Raw genomic sequence first — 22,524 nt, 5'->3', positions numbered from 1 at the left:
CTCCATTCATGGAAGAGAGTAGACAAAGCCATGAGATCTGATGAGATACATCCCAGGAAGGATACTGAGGGAGCTCAAAGAGGTATTGGTAGGTCCTCCAAAGGATGTGTTTAATAGATCCTCGGAAATGGGGGAAGTTTCACAGCGTTGGAAGAAGGCTGATGTGGTCCGTCTTCACAAAAGCAGGCAGAGAGAAGAGGTGAGCGACTACAGGTTGGGAAGTCTAACCGCAAAGATAAAGGAGATGTTGCTGAAGGGAAGGATAATGAACTTTCTATAACAGGATAATGAACTTTCTATAGCACAATGAGATGCAAGATCTGATGCAACAAGACTTCACCAAGTAGATTGTACCACACAAATCTGATTGATTTCTTTGACTGGGTACAAAAACAAGAGAGGCAGGTGCTGTATCAGCCAGACAAACAAAAGTGCAGCACAATACAGTCTCTACAGTGGATCTGAAGAATGAATTAATTTTATGTGTGGGCTAGAATAAATATTTGTGCATATGTTCTTTTGAAGCCTGTACCATTTGGCTCTTACAATGGGTTATATTTAATTAATGTATGTGTTTTGGCTTATGGAACCATATGGTTTTATATAATTTGTAGAAAATATGAGTTCTGCTTTTGATTATATTTGTTTAGGGACTGGTATTCTCTAGCCCTGTTAATAGGTATAAATGGTTTTGTGCCTTGTTTGAAAGAATCTTTTTCCCTTTTTGTTTTAGCTATTATTGCTTTACAGGTTAAGATATTTAACAGGCTGGTTGGATTATGATGTTTGGTCCTTCAGATTTTAAGTTTTTTTTTTAAATTTGATTTCTTCTATGCTGTATACAAGCCTGAAAGCTATCAAAGGGGTCCTTTTACCAAGCTGCAGGAAAAAGGACCCCGCGCTAGTGGGGAGGGCCATTTTCCTTGCACGCCAGGACTCTTTTTACCACAGTGGGTAAAAAGCCCCCAGACACACATGGCCATGCGGTAAGAGAACTCTTACCGCATGGCCATGCAACGGGGTGCCCTTACCGCCACCCACTGAGGTGGCAATAAGGGCTCCCGCACTAACCCAGCGGTAACCAGGCCTCGCACAGCAATGCCCGATTACCGGCGGGTTACCACCATGCAAGCCATTTCTGGGGTTTTCTTTTTCCCCCGGAAATGGCGCATGCTCAGGGCAGGACTACCACCGATGGCTACGTTGGGCCAGCAGTAATCCCGGCAGAGCGAGCAGTAAGGGCTCCAAAGTACTGTACTACTACTACTACTACTACTTATCATTTCTATAGCGCTACGACGTACGCAGCGCTGTACACTTGAACATGAAGAGACAGTCCCTGCTCGACAGAGCTTATAATCTAATTAGGACAGACAAACAGGACAAACAAGAGATAAGGAAATATTAAAGTGAGGATGATAAAATAAGGATTCTGAACAAGTGAATAAGGGTTAGGAGTTAAAAGCAGCATAAAAAAGGTGGGCTTTTAGCTTAGATTTGAAGACGGCCAGAGATGGAGCTTGACGGACCGGCTCAGGAAGTCTATTCCAGGCATATGGTGCAGCAAGATAAAAGGAACGGAGTCTGGAGTTAGCAGTGGAGGAGAAGGGTGCAGATAAGATAGATTTACCCAGTGAACGGAGTTCCCGGGGAGGAATGTAGGGAGAGATGAGAGTGGAGAGGTACTGAGGAGCTGCAGAGTGAATGCACTTATAGGTCAATAAGAGGAGTTTGAACTGTATGCGGAAACGGATAGGAAGCCAGTGAAGTGACTTGAGGAGAGGGCTAATAAGAGCATAACTGTTGGAATTTATTGTATTTTACATGCATTGCCTGTCACCTATTATTTCTCTGTGATTACTCTGTGACCTCTGATGTGAATTACTTAGAGAGGTCACACAGCTATGCAACTTCCTGTGGGGGATAGATGCAGCACATGCAGCACATGGAGCACATGGAGCTCATGATCTCTCCTAACCTGAGAGGATCTATGGTGGTGTGAGCATCCATTACCATCTAAGCACATGGAAGGAGCTGATAATACAAATGTATAGTAATATGTATATATAAGCCTGTCTGATTATAATCTAACTACAAACTGTGAGTAAACAGATGTTTTGTTACTTCAACTTTAAAGTGACTCAGCAGTGAATTATTCTGGGGTATATGAGAGAGAGATGAAGAAAGAAATTAACATTTCTAAAGCTGAAGCTGTGTGTACTAAAATCTGCTAATTATTTACTACAAATAATCCAACAAAAGGGTTACGGGCCCAGGTCCAGGAATTGAAAAAGAAGAGAAATATTACCAGGCAGAAAAAAAGGCCACATTTTTCTCTTAAGTTTTAAAGGAAAGATTCAGTCTGTCTCTCTCTCCCCCCACACAGCAGACAGAAGGCTAAGAAAATGGCTGAGGGAAGAAATTCACCATTGTTCTATTCTCTCAAGGTGCCTAAATTAACTGAGTTTAATTATCGGCAGTGGGAACTAAGATTCATATGTCTCCTTCGAGCAAAAAGATTAGATATATGCTTAGACCAAGACAGAACAGCTGAAAATATGGCTGAATGGGACAATGCAAACTATTATGTGAAGTGCATGCTTTTGGAAGCTCTCTCAGAGAAACAAGCCATATTAGTGGAGGGAAAAGATACACCAAAGGACATTTTATATAAACTGAGAACTATGTATGCAACTACATATGCAAAGCAGCAACCAATTTGGCTGGCAGAGTTGAATGAAACCAAATTAAGGGATAAAAGTAAATGTAATGATCACATTATGCATCTTATGTCTTCATTTCAAAAGCTAGAACTTTCTGGAATTCCCATGTGTGATGCATTGAAAAGAGCATTTCTTTTTACCTCACTATCAAAGAAGTTTGATGTTTTTAGGTCTGTAAATGAGGCCATTGAAGGGCAATCTTTTGAACAGGCAACATCAAAACTAAGGCAGGAATGCATAATAAATGATTCTGAGGAGATGTGTTCTCAAAGTCAGTCAGAGAGAAATGAAACAAATTTCTTGGCAAAGAACAGAGGAAGGCGGAGCTATGGGAAAACTCCACCCAAGGGCAAGCTGATTTGCTACTCATGTGGAAAGGAGGGACATGTATCTAAATGGTGTAAGGAAACACAAAACACTCCCTCTAGCTCACCTAAGCCAATGGAACTAAAGAATTTTCAAACCAGGAAATGTATGAAGGACAAAGATAAACACAAGGGCTTTCTAATGGCAGAAAAATCTTTGACTATGGTAAATAATAATTCAAATGAAAGTACTTGGATTTTGGATTCAGGGAGCACATGCCATTTAACCAATTGTAAAGATTTCTTTCAGGAAATGTGTCCAGAGGAAGGTATTCTTAAAACTGCAAACGCAGGGACTGCTAAGATCCAAGCAAAAGGTATTGGATTCTTAAAATGCAAAGTGTCTAATGAAGTTAAAGAAATTCCTGTAAGTGATGTCTTGTATATTCCCCAAGCAGTTTGCAATATGCTTAGTGTATCTACATTAGATAAGAAGGGATTTGTGATTCATTTTGAAAACAGTAAGTGCACAATCTCTAAAAATGATGAAGTGTATGCTGAAGCTTTTATGCATAATGATGTTTATAAACTGAGCATTTCAGGTGAAGCCTCACATATGGCGCAAGTAAGGAAGAATGATGGTAAATGTAGTCTGGAAATCTGGCACCGCCGCCTGGGACATCGTGATTCTAAGGTGATCCAGGATCTTCACAGTGGGCAACTAGCCACCGGCATTCAGATAAGTGCAGATGCTGGCAAAATTGAGAAATGCATAGACTGTGTTACTCAAAAAGGTGTAAGACCCTCATTTCCTGCATACACAGGAAATAGGAGTAATAAAGTGCTGGACTTAATACACAGTGACTTATGTGGACCGTTTAATATCCCATCATTGGGAAATAACAGATTTGTGCTAATATTCTTGGATGATTTCTCTAGATATTGTGTGGCCTATTTGCTGAAAGAGAAAAGTCAAGTCACAGACATGCTGAAGAAATACGTAGCCATGGTGAGCAATAAATTTGAAAGAAAACCAAAGGTTCTTCAGACCGACAATGGTGGTGAGTTCACTTCACGAAGCATGCACACATTTCTAGAACAAGAAGGCATTCAGCATATCACAACAGTAGCTTACACACCAGAGCAAAATTCTGTTGCAGAGAGAAAATTTAGGTCACTTGTGGAAATGACCAGATGTATGCTGTCAGATAGCAATCTCCCTAAAAGACTATGGGGGGAAGCCATTCTCACAGCAGTGTACCTACAAAACAGAATGCCAACTAAAGGCGCTGAGCGCACACCACATGAGACATGGCATGGTAGGAAGCCAAACCTGTCACACATAAGAACATTTGGAAGTACAGCATATGCTCATGTACCAAAGCAAAGAAGGCATAAGCTGGATTCCACAACAGAAAGGGGCATTTTAGTTGGCTATGCTCCAGGACACAAAGGATATAGAATTTTGAATCTGAAAACTGGCATTGTTGGCATAAGACATGTTACATATTTTGATGAAAACAAAAGGGTTGATAAAGGCTGGATTATCCCAGATGAGCCTTATCATCCAGGATATGAAACTAGAACCATAATAGACATGCCAGTGTATATAAATGCCATACCAAGGCAGATGTCTGAAAGCAACTCATCTGTATCTAACGAGGAACAGGCAGAGGAAGCAGACACAGAAAGGATCATTGAAGAAGACAGTACAGTTGGAGAAGGGGAATCAATTGGAGAAGAACTCTCAGATTTAGAGGATGCGGAAAGGTCAGACCAACCTGTTGTCAGACGCTCATCCAGGGAAAACAAAGGTGTTCCACCCCCAAGACTGTCTTACCTAACAAAGTCAGCAGAAGCTCAAGAGCCCTTAACATGGGATGAGATTGAGAAAATGTCAGCAGAAGAAGCTGCTGAATGGCATAAAGCTGCACAAGAAGAAATTGATGCATTGGATAAAAATAATACTTGGATTCTTACAAAATTACCTCCTGGCAAGAAAGCTATAGGATGCAAATGGGTATTCAAGTTAAAAAGGAATGCACAAGGAAAAGTGGAAAGGTATAAAGCCAGATTAGTGGCAAAGGGATATCTTCAAAAATATGGAGAAGATTTTGATGAAGTGTTTGCACCTGTAGTGAAACACACGACAATAAGAACACTTCTGAGCATTGCAGTCTCAAAAGGCATGCAAGTCAACCACATTGATGTGAAAACAGCATTTCTTCACGGAGATATAACTGAAGACTTGTACATGGAACAGCCAACAGGTTTCATAAATACAAAACAAAGACAGCTAGTGTGTAAATTAAACAAAGGTCTTTATGGATTAAAGCAAAGTGCAAAATGTTGGAATGAAAAATTGCATGAAATATTGACAAATTTAGGATTTAAGCAAGGTGAAGCAGATAAATGTTTGTACACTAGGTGCACAAATGGACAATATGCATACATTTTAGCTTTTGTTGATGATCTGCTCATTGCAAGCAAAAGTGAGCAAGAGTACAAGGACATTGTAAAATATTTAAACCTCAATGTTGAGATAAAAGAACTTGGTAATGTGTCATACTATCTTGGTATAGAAATTGAGAAACAAAATGATGGTTCTTATCTTCTAAGCCAGAAGCAGAAAATAAATGAGCTTATTGAAAGTTTAGGTATGCAAGATGCCCAAGTTGTAAGCACTCCCATGATCACTGATTTTCTGAAGGATGAAACAGTAAGAGAACCTTTACCAGATAACATCCAATATAGATCAGCCATAGGTAAGCTTTTATATCTAGCTACCACATACAGGGCTGATATAGCAAATGCAGTAGGAATTTTGAGCAGAAGGGTCAGCTCACCTACCAAATCAGATTGGACTGCAGTTAAAAGGATGGTAAGGTATTTAAAGGGTACCATTGATTGTAAATTAAAGATTTCAGCCAATAGTAATCCAAAACTAATATGTTACTGTGATTCAGATTGGGCAGGGGATCATTCTGATTGTAAATCCACAAGTGGATATGTGTTTATGTATGGAAATGTACAAATTTCATGGGCCAGTCATAAACAAAGTATTGTGAGTTTGTCTTCTACAGAAACTGAATACGTGGCCGTATCGGAAGCGTGCAGAGAACTGATGTGGATTGAAAAACTTTTGCTGGATTTCGGAATAGCTGAAAAGAGACCAATCCAGATAATGGAAGATAATCAGAGCTGCATCCGACTGTCACAGAATGACAAGGTTCAGTCACGCACCAAGCACATCGCAACGAAATACCACAACGTGCGAGAGTTGGCGAAAGAAGGGGTCATCAGTCTACACTATTGTCACACCAGTGAGATGACAGCTGACATCATGACCAAACCGTTACCCAGAGAACATTTTGTGAATCTGCGTATAAAGCTTGGACTTTGTATGAATAAATAATTGCATGACAGTTATGCATGAGAAGGGGTTTGTTGGAATTTATTGTATTTTACATGCATTGCCTGTCACCTATTATTTCTCTGTGATTACTCTGTGACCTCTGATGTGAATTACTTAGAGAGGTCACACAGCTATGCAACTTCCTGTGGGGGATAGATGCAGCACATGCAGCACATGGAGCACATGGAGCTCATGATCTCTCCTAACCTGAGAGGATCTATGGTGGTGTGAGCATCCATTACCATCTAAGCACATGGAAGGAGCTGATAATACAAATGTATAGTAATATGTATATATAAGCCTGTCTGATTATAATCTAACTACAAACTGTGAGTAAACAGATGTTTTGTTACTTCAACTTTAAAGTGACTCAGCAGTGAATTATTCTGGGGTATATGAGAGAGAGATGAAGAAAGAAATTAACATTTCTAAAGCTGAAGCTGTGTGTACTAAAATCTGCTAATTATTTACCACAAATAATCCAACAATAACAACACTGGCGGAATATTAGTCGTGCAGCAGAATTTTGAACAGATTGAAGAGGAAAGAGATGGCTAAGTGGGAGACCTGTAAGAAGCAAGTTGCAATAGTCTAATCGAGAGGTGCTACGAGTGTGGATGAGGGTTCCGGTAGTGTGCTCAGAAAGGAAAGGGCGAATTTTGGTGATATTATAGAGAAAGAAACGACAGGTTTTAGCAGTCTGCTGAATATGTGCAGAGAAGGAGAGGGAGGAGTCGAAGATGACCCCAAGGTTACGAGCTGATGAGACAGGAAGGATGAGAGTGTTATCCACAGAAATAGAGAATGGGGGAGGAGGAGAGGTTGGTTTAGGGGGAAAGATGAGAAGCTCAGTCTTGGTCATGTTTAGTTTCAGATGGCGCTGAGACATCCAGGCAGCAATGTCAGACAGGCAGGCTGATACTTTGACCTCTACATTCTGGTATAGTAAGTATAGCATTTTACGGTTTTCTTATTTGTTTATGTTTAATTTCTTTTGATTTTAACTTAGTTGTTTTCCCTTTCCTTGTATGGTATGGTTCTTATAATGGTCATTTTTGGTGCTGGGATGTTGTCTCACTTATGTCCAGTTTTTAAAGTGTCTTAAATATATACTCTTGAAGCAGGTAGATGTGCTGAAACGTCGGGCATCAATATATATTGAAATTTAACTGGATGGGTGTATTTCTTAGTAATCAAAAACAGCGAAGATGATGTAAAAAAGAAAAAAATGCAAAAATAAAAAATAAGAAAAAATAAAAAGAAGAAACCACAAAAACCAAAAAAAAAAAACCAAAAACCAAAAAGCAAACAGATAAAAAGTATGATCAAAAAAAGGAGGACGACACAAAAATAATGATAAAACTTATGAATTTATTAAGGTGATATAACTCGACACAGCTGTGTTTCGGCCCAACTGGCCTGCATCAGGAGTCTGTTGCACCATGTATTTGTTCTCTAGTAATATCAATACTTCTGTGAAGAGTGTTCTATCAAACACTACCTTATTCAAAATCACTCTACCTTTAAAAAGGCTGTGTGCGCGATCTGACAATAATCGCTATGGAAAACTGTGACTAAAAATGTCTCACTGGAGTAGCTGCAAATCAGCTCCATTGCCAGCGAATGTGAAGCTGATTTGCAGCTACTCCAGTGAGACATTTTTAGTCACAGTTTTCCATAGCGATTATTGTCAGATCGCGCACACAGCCTTTTTAAAGGTAGAGTGATTTTGAATAAGGTAGTGTTTGATAGAACACTCTTCACAGAAGTATTGATATTACAAGAGAACAAATACATGGTGCAACAGACTCCTGATGCAGGCCAGTTGGGCCGAAACACAGCTGTCCTCTTGAACAGGAATTGGTGGGTCAAAACAGTGATGGAATTCAAAAAGGCATGAGATAAACACAAAAGATCCCCTATTTGGCAAAAATATAGAATAAAAGTACAGGGCTAGATTCAGTAAATCAAGCTGAAAATTCAGCGCAGAAAAAATTATGCATGAGTGGTGTTCTATAAAAGGCATCTGCACTTTATAAAATAGTGCCTAAATGGCTAATCCACTCCTAACTTAAGTCGCCGTGCCTAAATTAGGCGTGGATTGGGTGTATTCTATAAGAACTTGTATAATTCATGGGAATGCCCTGAAATGCCCCCCAAACATACACATCCTAGGATTTATGCACGAATTGTTATAAAATACCATCTGCACATAAATCCCAATTAATTTCAATTAATGCTAATAATAATTTTATTTTTTTTAATTTATTTATTTATTACATTTGTACCCCGCTCTTTCCCACATACAGCAGGTCCAGTGCGGCTTTCATAGTAAAAGAAAGCATCTTACATGGTAAAGAATACAGTAAAAACAAGGAAATGTAGGAACAGTATTATAAATTGTGATGATCATAACTACTTACATTATGAAAAGTATTACAAAGGACATGTGAAAAGAACGTAATGAACTAGAATAGGGAAGGTAGACAAGGATATGATAGGTGAAAGGGAAGGAGGATGGGAGGGAAATGGTAAAGGATGGAGGGAAGAAGATGAGGGATTGAATATAACATTGGGGTCAGAGTAAGTGTCAACGTCTTAGCAGGAGTATCGTAGGTGATCTGGTGGAATTAAGCTGGTCCATTAGGGTAAACTTGCTTGAAAAAATGATTATTATTATTTGTTACATTTGTATCCCACATTTTCCCACCTTTTGCAGGCTCAATGTGGCTTACATATAACCGTTAACGGCGTTAGCCAATTCCGGTCTGAACAAATACGTGGTATGAATGAATACAAAGTGATATTGTACTAGAATGAGGTACATGCATGGTAGGTACAGTTGGGGGGAACTTAGAGGGGGAAGAAGAGTCAGGTAATGTTTGTTACGGTCTTTGGATGCATTGTGTCGCAAGTGAACAGGTGAACAGGTCTGTCTTTAGTGCTTTCCGAAAAATGTAGGTGGTCGAGCGTAGTTTTTACTGCTTTTGGCAATGCGTTCCATAGTTGTGCGCTTAGGAAGGAAAAGCTGGATGCATAGGTGGATTTGTATTTGAGTCCTTTGCTGCTTGGGTTGTGGAGGTTTAGGTATAATCGTGCAGATTTTGTGGCGTTTCTGGTTGGCAGGTCGATGAGGTCTGCCATGCCATCCCGGTGCCTCTCCGTAAATAATTTTATGAACAGTCGTGCAGATTTTGAAAGCGATACGTTCTTTGATTGGTAGCCAGTGCAACTTTTCTTTGAGTGGTTTGGCGCTGTCAAAACGTGTTTTTTTCCAAATATCAGCCTGGCTGCTGTGTTTTGGGCGGTCTGAAATTTCTTTATGATTTGATCCTTGCATCCCGCATAGATTCCATTACAGTGATCTGCGTAGCTTAGTACCATGGACTGTACCAGGTTACGAAATATTTCCCTAGGGAAAAATGGTTTTATGCGTTTGAGTTTCCACATTGAGAGAAACATTTTCTTTATGGTGGATTTCGCTTGGTTGTTACCAGCCGATTATTGGTGCTAATTGGTTCATTAATCATTTAAGTTGTATGTGCAAATCAGCAATATTTATTTATTTATTTATTTATTTTTTTAACATTTATACCCCACTTTTTTCCACTTGAAGCAGACTGAATATGCACTGATATGCTCGCACAACTTTAGTCATCGCATATAGAAATCAGGAGATAGAGTATTTCCACTAAAAAAAAAAAACGTAAATGAATCGCACCAAAAAATAGATAGATATAGAAGAGAGCATAGAGGAATAACCTGCACAGAGCAGCAGGTACAACCCTGGCCAACTTCCTGGGCAGACTGGCTGAACCATGGTGGTCCTTATCTGCTGTCATTTACTATATTATGGAGCCCTTTTACAAAGGCGCACCAAAAAGTGGCCTGCGGTAGCGTGGGTAAGTGTATTGGATGCACGCTGGACCATTTCTCCACTGCATCTGGAAAAAAGGGGGGTTTGAGCCGGGAAATGGACGTGCGGCAAAATTAAAACCAGCGCGCTTCTATGTACGGCCTGAATCCTTAATGACACCCACTGACTTAGCAGTAACAGCTCATGCGTTACCCACACAGTAACCGTTCAGTGCACGCCAACTGCCGATCACCGCCGGGAACTCCCCCGCGGTAGAAAATAGAAAATTATTTTCTAGCGTGGGTTTTTGGCACGTGCCAAACTCAGAATTACTGCCAGGTGCACCCACTAGCTGGGTGGTAATGCCGATTTGACGTATACTACTACTACTACTAATAACATTTGTATAGCGCTACCAGGCGTACGCAGTGCTGAACATGAGACACATAGAGACAATCCCTGATCAAACAGCTTACAATATAGGTAAAAACAGACAGACAAGACATTTACGGGCAAGGGAATTACTGGTAAAGAGGAACAGGAGAGAAGGAGGGCAAATGAGTAGGGTTAGGAGCCAAAGGCAGTAGTGAAAAGGTGGGTTTTCAGCATAGATTTAAAAACAGGTAGAGATGGAGCTAGACATATGGGCTCAGAAAGTCGGTTTCAGGCATAAGGTGCCGCAAGACAAAAGGAACAAAGTCTGGAGTTAGCGGTGGAGGAGAAGGGGGACAATAAGAGAGATTTGTTCAGAGAGCAGAGTTCACGGGGAGGAATGTAGGGAGAAATGAGAGATGAGAGGTAGTGAGGGGTCATAGAGTGGATGCATTTAAAGGTCAGTAAGAGGAGTATCCTGCACACACGTAGGTCCTTACTCACCTTTGTAAAAGGGCCCCTGTGTAACACGTGACCCCTTCTAGGGATTACCACTCCTACCCTAGCTGAGATAATATTTAACCATCTCTCTGACCTCACGTGCAACTTTCTTCAAATCAATCAACTTACTTTCTAATTCTTCCTACTTTCTTACTCATCTATATGTTACAACTTTGCCTTACCTCTCACTACCAGTTATAATGTTCTAGTACATATAGAGGGGCATAATCGAACGCGAACGCCCATCTCCATGGGTGCCTATGTCCGCAAACGGGTACGTGAAGAAGCGGGACAGACCGTATTTTCGAAAAAAATGGGCGTCCATCTTTTGTTTCGAAAATACAGTTTGGACGGACCAAATGCCATGGATTTGGTCCTTTCTGAGCTGGGCGGGTTTTCTTTTTTTTTTTTTGCAATAATGGAAAATACGGTTTGGACGGACCAAATGCCATGGATTTGGTCCTTTCTGAGCTGGGCGGGTTTTCTTTTTTTTTTTTTTGCAATAATGGAAAGTAAAAACGTCCTGCTCAGAAACGTCCTAATCCAAGCCATTTGGTCGTGGGAGGGACAAATGTACAACACTGCCATAGCTCTTAGGGGTGAAGGGGGCAACTACATGTGGGTACAGTGGGTTTCAGAGGCCTCCCATTTACCACCACAAGTGTTACAGGTGGGGGGGATGGGCCTGGGTCTGCCTGCCTGAAGTGCACTGCAGTACCCACTAAAAGTGCTCCAGGGACAGGACTTGTTGCTGCTGTATAACCTTGGCACAGCAGTTCACACCTGAAGACTAATCTCGCTGAAAACGTCCTTTGTTAGAATAAGCACCTTTACTCACAGTTAACTGCAGATCAGAGGTTGTGCCCCACTGGCAACGAGTCTCGCTGGTACTGAGATTAGCAGTAGGTCCGAGCTGGCAGAATGGTGTACAATGCCCTCTTTCAGCAACATTCAAGGTAAGAACTAAGTGCTATAACGTGGCTAACACATGAACAGGATCTAAAACTGGCTTACAAAAATGGCCACTACCTCATGGACTACCAGAAACAAAACAGGGCACACTCTGACCCAGTAAGCAGAGGGAAAAGCACCATGGGAGTAGAGCCTACCAACTACCAACATCGTGAGCATTCAACACAAGCTAGTGGAATCACAGAGCCCAATACCCTACACCCACCACAATGCATTGCTGATGTGACTCTGCAGTGCCCTTAACAAAAAAGGTGTCACACTCACCCGAGACCCACATCAGAACCAGGGAAAGGCTGTCAGAGGATAGAACACATTCTGCTGTCATGGAAGTGGGTACGGAATTTGAGGCTGGCATACAGGCTGGGAAAAAAAGTTTGTAAAGTGGGGGTTTTTTTGGTGGGAGGGAGTTAGTGACCACTGGGGAAGTCAGGGCAGGTGATCCCCGATTCCCTCCAGTGGTCATCTGGTCAGTAGGGGCACTTTTTTGGGACTTGTTCGTGAAAAAAAGGGTCCAAAAAAGTGACCCAAAATCGCGGTAAAAACGCCTTTTTTTCGATTATCAGCTAAAGACGCCCATCTCTCCTCGGCCGATAACCACGCCCCAGTCCCGCCTTCGCCACACCTCCGACACGCCCCCGTCAACTTTATTTGTTCCTGCGACGGAGTGCAGTTGAAGATGCCCAAAATCGGCTTTCGATTATACCGATTTGGGCGCCCGCGAGAGAAAGACGTCCATCTCCCGATTTAGGTCGGAATATGGGTGTTTTTCTCTTTCGATTATAAGGTGGATTGTGTTGTCATTGCAAGCAGTATACCATGCCATACTTTGTATTGTTGTTCGAATATTTTTACTGCTTTAATTGCCTACTGCTCATGTTTGATCTATTCTTACGGTACACCGTCTTGAGTGAATTCCTTCAAAAAGGCAGTAAATAAATCCTAATAAATAAATAAATTTCCAGAAAGAATTAAAAACAAACCTGTTCAAAAAGGCATACCCCACCGACCCAACATAAAAACCTAAGTTCCTGCGACACTGCAAAATCAAAGACTGTAATGGACATACCTTAACCCTTATCCCCCCTCCCTAACTTCCCCAATGTATCTACCAAACACGAACCTTCTTTTACCACAATAGCACCTGTATTTGTTCATACTGCAACTGGCGAACGCCGTTGCGGTACCATGTGAGCCACATTGAGCCTGCAACTAGGTGGGAAAATGTGGGATACAAATGAAACAAATAAATAAATAAATATGACAGAGCGAAGGCTACCAAGGCCAATCCTACTCCACCTTGTAGCTCTGGCCCTGTAAAAAGGTTCAAAATAAATGCCATTATGTTTTTACCACTGACGTGGAGTGATTTTAACTACAATGCCTCCAGATTCTTTCTGAATATGACATGTCTACACCAACTTCAAACCGGTATTCCCACTCCACCCCATTCTAATCCTTTTTTTGGCAAAAACCATTCTAGTTTGAGGTACAGTACAGTACAATTAACAGAGGGAGCAGTCACCTACTGTTCAGCCCAGGCAAGAAGAATGGCGTCTTTTTAATTGCTGCCTCAGAAGACTGGAAATGAAAATTTGCAAAAGGAGAATTTACAGAAGCCTGTGCAGTTGGAGAGAAGAACCAAGGAGAGAGGTATACAGTCGATTTTTGTCTTAGGGTTCAGCCCCTTCTTTAACTTTTCCTTTGATGAGTTTGAAAAGTGTTTATGCATCTAAGCTGAATTCATTTGAAACCCATTGGAGGGACAGTTTAAAGAATGATGATGCTGTTACACTGTTTTAACTACAGCCTGCAGGGATCAAATAATTTGTCTGATTCTCTTAGAAATCTTTCCTCTTTCAGAATAAGCCCGTGTATGTTTAATTCAAAAACAGTTGGGTACTAATTGGAATTTGTGATGCGTAGAATTCCACTGATGTTCTGGTAGCTTGATTTGGATGGGCAAAGTTTTATGGACTAGAGGGGGAATTTATTGGTTATTATTTGCTGTAATAATAGATATCTGGACACATCAGTAGCAAATACTTTCCCCAAAAAGAGAGTGGCTAAATGGAAAATTATTCAAGTGAGAAGAGATTCTGCTCTCGATTGGATTTCACGGGGAAACATTTCATTGAAACTCAGTTCTCTTCTTCCTCAACTTAATATTAGTCCTGGGTCACCCTATGGGAATTGTAACATGACTAAGGAAAGATATGTTTAGGCTTGCTTTGCAATACTGCCAATGTAAATTACATAATTCTGCCATACTCAGGCTGTGAAAGGAAGTATGTGAATCATTAGTTGTGTGGAAGACACTTTTCAAAGCCATTTCAATGGCAAAATGTGTTTTACATGTGAAAATGCTCCCTTAATGTCACTAATAGTATGCGCGATGCTGAAAACACTGCATGCTAGAGTTTTGTGAAGCCTTCTCCATCTGTAAAGTGGCTTTTACACACGGAAAATGGGTCTTATAAAATTGCATGGGATCAGGACAAGATCATATTCACTTACACCCGCACCCTGAGTAGACACACCCAAGGGTGTTGTTTGAAAGGAACTGAGGTGGCGTTGCAATGTACATGCCCCCTACCTGACAGTATGCGCGATGCTGAAAACACTGCATGCAAGAGTTTTGTGAAGCCTTCTCCATCTGTAAAGTGGCTTTTACACACGGAAAATGGGTCTTATAAAATTGCATGGGATCAGGACAAGATCATATTCACTTACACCCGCACCCTGAGTAGACACACCCAAGGGTGTTGTTTGAAAGGAACTGAGGTGGCGTTGCAATGTACATGCCCCCTACCTGACAGTTAAGAAACAAGATAAGTACTTTTTACTTAAATTTATAGAAAAAGAAATGAGGATAAATTAAGGTCTAAGTAGATAGAACGCTTTTGGATCCGTATGACCGATGATGAAGCAGGTGCGTAAGTCTCACTGACTATGAATGTGTAAGTCCGTGAGGAGCACCGCTGAGGTCCATGGATAGTATGTATTGAGGTGGGAACTGATTGCAAACTTTATAAAACAGAAGATAAAACAACAAGACAGACCTTGTAAAAAAAACCACAGTTTTTTTATTAATAGATTAAAAGTTCCCAGAAATTCAACATGAAATGCCCAACACAGCCATGTTTCGCCAGTATAAAATGGCTGCATCAGGGGCAGCGGGTCACCAGCTGATATAAAATTCCAAAAATAGCCTGGCTGGTGCAACTGTTAAAACATAGCAAGCTAGATTCTGGAATCAGTCTCTCATAAAAACGCTGTGTTTTGTTTTTTTTTTTTACAAGGTCTGCCTTGTTTTATTTTCCATATTGGATTTGGCGGACCGCCTGCCTCGCTGCTTTTAAACTTGATAAAATATACATTTACACCCACCTTGAAGCAGGTGTAAATTTGCCCATGCGTATCCGTGAGCTTCGAGAGAGCTCTGGATGCCTGTGTTGTTAAGCTTTAACACAAATGTAAGTTGTTTATGTCACACTTAATAAATCCCAATAAATAATTTAAAGATATATAAAATAGGTTTATAAAAGTGTCCTCATTATGAGGAGGTATTCCAGTTCCAGGAAGTGTGTTTGGGTTAAGGGAAGAAAAGAACTGACATGGAGAGAGTGCAAGTCTGTATACATTGTTTTCCAAAAAGCAGATTGAGTGCTCACGGGTGCAAAAAGGACTTTTGCTCTGGAAACTGATGCAAAGTCCATGGGTAAAAAGTACCTGAACAGCAGTTATAACTCTAAATGAAGGCATGGGGGACAATCTGCATGGAGTGGTACTTACAACCCTAACCAATTTACTGAGCAGACTAGATGGAATATTTCCATGTTTATCTGCCATGTTGTAACAAAGAGAGGGAACCAAGTACAAAAAAAGAGACCAAGCACAAAAACCAAAAAAAAAAAACAGCACAAAGGGCCTTTAAAAACGAAAGGGAACACAATTTTTTCATTTAAAAAATCCTTTAATAGTGAATTTTGATTGAAGAAAGACCCGACATGGGCCGTGTTTCGGTGCCACCGCACCTGCGTCAGGGGTCTGCTGGGTTCCAACCCAGTACCGGTATACAGACTATCCAATCAGGGAACATCATCTAGTCTGTACACCGGTACGGGGTTGGAACCCAGCAGACCCCTGACGCAGGTACGGTGGCACCGAAACACGGCCCATGTCGGGTCTTTCTTCAATCAAAATTCACAATTAAAGGATTCTTTAAATGAAAAAATTGTGTTCCCTTTCGTTTTTAAAGGCCCTTCATGTTTATCTGCCATCATCTATTCTGCAGCCTACAGAGTTTATCACAATGCGGACAATTTTTAAAATCTTCCATGTTGCCAAAGAGTTTTAATGCCGTTACCCAATGTTCAAGAGCAGAGATCATGACAAGGTCCAGTAAATGGATGAGTTGCGTTGCAATATTTCGAACATGCACTAATGTTAAAATGCATAATCATATGAAGGGCATTTCTATAACTGGGTGTCTATACTTAGGTGCCTGGAAGTCCTCTTTCAGTCTAACCAAATATTGTTCCGAGTACATCAGAATTTTTGTTTGTGATAATGATAATGCAGAGAAGAATCTATTCTGAAGAGGAACCTAGGCGCTTACTTTCCTTTATAGAAAGACTGGCGTAAACGCTTAATATGTGCTTAAAAATTAGGTGGAAAAGGGAATGAAGACCAGAATAGTCCAAAGTAGAATTTATTAATCAATCATCAGAACAGGAGGGGTAAATATGCCCGACATGGCCAAGTTTCACCCTTTGATGGGCTGCCTCAGGGGCTGAAAGTACTGCTAAAAATAAATATAAACACTAACCTCCGCTGCTTTTTAATATATTTATAAATGATTTAGAGATGGGAGTAACTAGCGAGGTAATTAAATTTGCTGATGACACAAAGTTATTCAAAGTCGTTAACTCGCAACAGGATTGTGAAAAATTACAGAAAGACCTTACGAGACTGGGAGACTGGGCAGCTAAATGGCAGATGACGTTTAATGTGAGCAAGTGCAAGGTGATGCATGTGGGAAAAAAGAACCCGAATTATAGCTACGTCATGCAAGGTTCCACGTTAGGAGTTACGGACCAAGAAAGGGATCTAGGTGTCGTTGTCGATAATATACTGAAACCTTCTGCTCAGTGTGCTGCTGCGGCTCGGAAAGCGAATAGAATGTTGGGTATTATTAGGAAAGGTATTGAAAACATGTATGAGGATATTATAATGCCGTTATATCGCTCCATGGTGCGACTGCACCTTGAGTATTGTGTTCAATTCTGGTCGCCGCATCTCAAGAAAGATATAGTGGAATTGGAAAAGGTGCAGTGAAGGGCGACTAAAATGATAATGGGGATGGGACGACTTCCCTTCGAAGAAAGACTAAGCAGGCTAGGGCTTTTCAGCTTGGAGAAGAGACAGCTGAGGGGAGACATGATAGAGGTATATAAAATAATGAGTGGAGTGGAACAGGTGGATGTGAAGCGTCTGTTCACGCTTTCCAAAAATACTAGGACTAGGGGGAATGCGATGAAACTACAGTGTAGTAAATTTAAAACAAATCGGAGAAATATTTTCTTCACCCAACGCGTAATTAAACTCTGGTATTCGTTGCCGGAGAAGATGGTGAAGGCGGTTAGCTTGGCAGAGTTTAAAAAGGGGTTAGACGGTTTCCTAAAGGACAAGTCCATAAACCGCTACTAAATGGACTTGGGAAAAATCCACAATTCCAGGAATAACATGTATAGAATGTTTGTACGTTTGGGAAGCTTGCCAGGTGCCCTTGGCCTGGATTGGCCGCTGTCGTGGACAGGATGTTGGGCTCAATGGACCCTTGGTCTTTTCCCAGTTTGGCATTACTTATGTACTTATAAAATCTATAAAAGTCACTAAAAATTGCATGTGCCAAATTTGGGCACACAATATAATTGAATATCGAGCTAATTAGCGCTGATAATCGGCTTCTTAACTAGCAAATATTGGTGCTAATTGGATTTAATTAAAATGTATGTGTGTAAATTTAGGCACAGGATCAACGCGTAATTTTATTTGTGAATCCAAAAAGGGAGCACGGCCATAGGAGGGTCATGGGCGGATTGGGAGCGTTCCCACAATTTATGCATGTTGCTATGGAATAACGGGGATCTGCGCTTAATTTAGGCATGGGGATTTACTCCAAGGTTTCATTGGTGTAAATGGTCATGCCTAAATGCAGTCATGGTTCCCGGTACTAAGCACTGTTCTATAAAGAGCACCTAACTTTAAGCACTGCTTAGCAATAAACAGTATTTTCTCAGTGCCAGTTCTTTAGGGAGATATGATTGAGGTCTACAAAATCCTGAATGGTGTAGAACGAGTAGAAGTAAATCAATTTTTTACTCATTCCAAAAGTACAAAGAGTAGGGGGCACTCGAGGAAGTTACATGGAAATACTTTTAAAACAAATAGGAGGAAATATTTTTTCACTCAATGAATAGTTAAGCTCTGCAACTCTTTGCCGGAGGAGGTTTTAACAGCGGATAGCGTAACTGGGTTTTAAAAAGGTTTGGACAAATTCCTGGAGGAAAAGTCCATTTTCTGCTATTGAGACAGACATGGGGAAGCCACTGCTTGCCCTGGGATTGGTAGCATGGAATGTTGCTGCTATTTGGGTTTCTGAATGGAATCTTGCTACTCTTTGGGGTTCTACATGGAATGTTGCTACTATTTGGGCTTCTGTCAAACCTGGCTTGGCCACTGTTTGGAAAACAGGATACTGGGCTAGATGGACCACTGGTCTGACCCAGTATGGCTACTCTTATGTTCTATAGAATTTAGTCCTAAATAAATAAATAGAAAGAGATATAGGGGGTCTTTTAACAAGCCACGGTAGCGTTTTAAGCTCATGGTAGAAATCAGCTGGCAGTAAACTCTGAGACACCCATAGGAATATAATAGATGCTTTGGCGTTTACCGCTAGCTGATTTCTACCATGAGCTAAAAATGCTACCGCAGCTTAGAAAAGGACCCCCATATATAGTGTAAGAAACCACAATTGCTCAAACATCATAAAAAACAATTATGTATATACATATAAAACATAACAAGGACTTCATATTAAAACATTCTAGACACAGATGAAACATTCATATAATCTAAAAACAAAGCTTAAAAACACCATTTATACAAATAGTAAACATTAAACGTAACAAGGGTGCTTCCATTAAAACAATTGAGAAACATCACCAAAATGAAAAGTAAAGCTCAAATAGATGATTAAACATAGCAAGGACCATCGCACTAATAAAATCAAAAGTAAACCTCAAAATAATGGCATAAATATGCATTTGGACGTTTTTCTCACAAAAACGTCCAACTTGGTATTTTTGAAACCAATTTTTAGACGTTTCTCTATGAAGTCCGTCAGAAGTGTGTTCAAATCACAAGGGGGGCATGTCAGGGGCATATTAAGGGTGGAATCTAGGCGTTTCTACCACTTGGACTTCTTTCAACCATAATTGCAGATAAGTGCAATTTTGTATCTGGGATGAATCACAGAGAAAGACTTTATTGTAAGAAGTGATTTAGCAAGCCATAACAGTTCGTTACATGGCACAATATAGTATGAACTGTGCCTAATACCGTGAAGTTTGTGGAGGCTTCTTGGTTCTCTGATACTGACACTAGTTCAAGCAAGCGCGCTATAGTTAAGACACTGTAACAGAAGCAACAGTGCAACATAAGCAAAGATATGAAAAATTATAAAAAGAGACTAATATAGGCATTTATGGTTTATAGAGCACTCATTTAATATATTTTTGAGTGTTAGTTTGTTGCACTGTAGGTGGTTGGGGGCTGTCTATGATTATAATATCGTCACAGCTGCAGGGTCATCACACGCGTGGTTGTAGTTGCCTTTGTGACTGGATGAGACGTCCCCTTAACAAGTAATTAGCACTGCTTGCTGTTTATGTTTACACAAACTACAGATTGTGTTTGTCACAGATTATATAGGTGGAACATTGCCATACAGGTTATTTTTTGATTATCCTAGAAATAAGCAGTGGATTTTCCCCAAGTTCATCATAATAATGGCTTGTGGACTTTTATGTTAGGAAATTATCCAAACCTTTTTAAACCCTGCTAAGCTAACAGCTTTTACCACATTCTCTGGCAATGAATTCCAGTGTTTAATTACACATCGAGTGAAGAAATATTTTCTTATATTCTACTTTTTCACGGAGAGGGTGGTTGATGCCTGGAATGCCCTTTCGAGGGAGGTGGCAGAATTCAAAAAGGCGTGGGATGAACACAGAAGATCTCTAATTAGAAAATTAATGATATTTAAAAAAAAAACAAAATTTAAAGGGTTGCATATGAGTTTGCATGTCAAGTGGTGCTTAGGTGGCAACTCTGACTGTATCTACTAAGGCCGGTACTGGGCTGGCTTGTACGATCTGAGTTCCACATATAGCAATCTGGTTGTAGGATGGGCTGGAGAAAGCTTTGGCAAACTCCAGTAATTTGGAATTTGAGGACAGTGCTGGGCAAACTATTATGGTCTGTGTCCCACAAATGACAAGATGGATTTGGATAGGCTGGAGTGGGCTTTGATGGCAAATCCAGTAGTTGGAACATAAGGACAGATTCAGGACTTCTCCAGTCTATGTCCCAGAAACACCAAAGAAAAGACCATGACCAAGTATATAATAACATGTTCATTGGTCATTTAATCCTGAATTGATAATGAATATGACTGTTGGGCAGACTGGATGGACCATTCAGGTCTTTATCTGCTATCACTTACTATGTTCTTAATAGCTTCATTTTGTGCATCCAAGTATTTTTGGAAAGAGTAAACAAGCGATTCATGTAACCTTAATGAGACTAGGAATAAATCAATCTGTACTAGGGAGTTTATATTTTATTAAATTCTGTAAATATATGATGCCTAGTTTCTATTTATTTAGGGGCCCTTGTACTAAGCACTGTTGCAGGATGCATTGAGGCGTCCCACGGTAGTATGCTGATCGCCATGCATGCTTATGGGCAGAGAGTAAGCATGCGCTTCGCTAATAAGGCAGTGTGGGTACATTACAGCAGTAAAAAAAACCTCACGAAAACATGAGAATGATAACAAAAAAGTGAGGAGAAACCAAGGAGGATACCAAAAAAACTTTATTGGGTTCCTAAACAGACGACCCGTCGTTTTTCGGTCAAATGGACGCCATTTTTCTAAGAGAGGAGACCAAAGAAGTTAATGATTTAACAGTGTGTGTCAATTCTCATTGGTGTATAATATTACACTGCAACTTTTCAGATTGATCAAGACCCCTGAGGCAGGCCATTTGGCCGAAACACGGCCGTGTCGGGTCGTCTGTTTAGGAATCCAATAAAGTTTTTTTTGTATCCTCCTTGGTTTCTCCTCACTTTTTTGTTATCATTCAGTGTGGGTACTTTGCCATGCACTGCCTGATTAGCATGGGATTCGAGCGGGAGCCCTTACTGCCTAGTAAATAGGTGGCAGTAAGGGTTCCCACAGTAATGGCCATGCGCTAATTGGGGAACAATACAAATGCAGCCATTTTACCGACACACAAAAAGTGGCCTCAGCGCATGGGAAACCCATCCACTAAAAGTAGTGTGGGCCACTTTTTAGTTCAGTTTAGTAAAAGTGTCCCTTATATTTGTTTTTAACAGTATTTTCGGCCCCTGAGGCAGCCCATCCAATGGCGAAACGTGGCCAAGTCAGGCACAGGTTTACCCCTTTTGTTTAGTTGGTTGATTAATAAATTCTACTTTGGACTATTCCGGTCTTCATTCCTCTTCTCACCTGGCTTTCGCCCTGGGTTTTGTGGGCCAGCTTGCTTCTTGGGACCTTCTAGCACTTACGCCACCATAGAGCTGGTATATGTGTTAACACCTGCCAAAGATACACATGTAGGGTGAGGTTCTATATATGGCACCTGGAAAATCCATGCAGAAATCATTTTCACCTAAGCATATTCTATAAGGTTTAGGTATGGTATATAAAATATGCTTAGTTGATATCCCAGCGCCTAAAACTACGCACGTCCATTTACATCAATGAAAATATGGCGTAAATCCCTGCACGTAGATGTACGTGGACCGGGCCATATTCTATAACAGCACACCTAAATTTGGAAACACCCACGAAATGACCTTAGCCATGACCCTTTTGAATTTAGGCGCAGTTCATTACAGTATACATTTAGCAAGTTATAAATGTAAATTATATTTAGTTTTCATTATTGCTTGTTAAGTGCTGTTGATAATGCTTATTGGTTTGTTAAGCCAATTAAGTTACGCGCATTGTATGGAATATGCTTATATTTAGGTACAGAACACTAGGCACAAAATACACAATCCGGCAGG

At 40.6% G+C, this 22,524-nt stretch overlaps 1 protein-coding gene across 1 annotated transcript in view; it reads left to right on the top strand.

Moving 5' to 3' along the window:
- The first annotated feature begins 13,695 nt into the window (after window positions 1-13,695).
- Window positions 13,696-22,524, top strand: part of LOC115472562 — a 122,919-nt gene continuing 114,090 nt past the window's right edge. Inside the window, 1 exon segment of the mRNA XM_030206859.1 lies at window positions 13,696-13,794. The gene's annotated coding sequence lies outside the window, so the exon portion shown is untranslated.

This window comes from Microcaecilia unicolor, chromosome 6 (genome assembly GCF_901765095.1).
Source record: "Microcaecilia unicolor chromosome 6, aMicUni1.1, whole genome shotgun sequence".
NCBI classification, from domain to species: domain Eukaryota; kingdom Metazoa; phylum Chordata; class Amphibia; order Gymnophiona; family Siphonopidae; genus Microcaecilia; species Microcaecilia unicolor.
The sequence above is the reverse complement of the archived record's forward strand: the minus strand, read 5'-3'. Positions and strand labels throughout refer to the sequence as shown.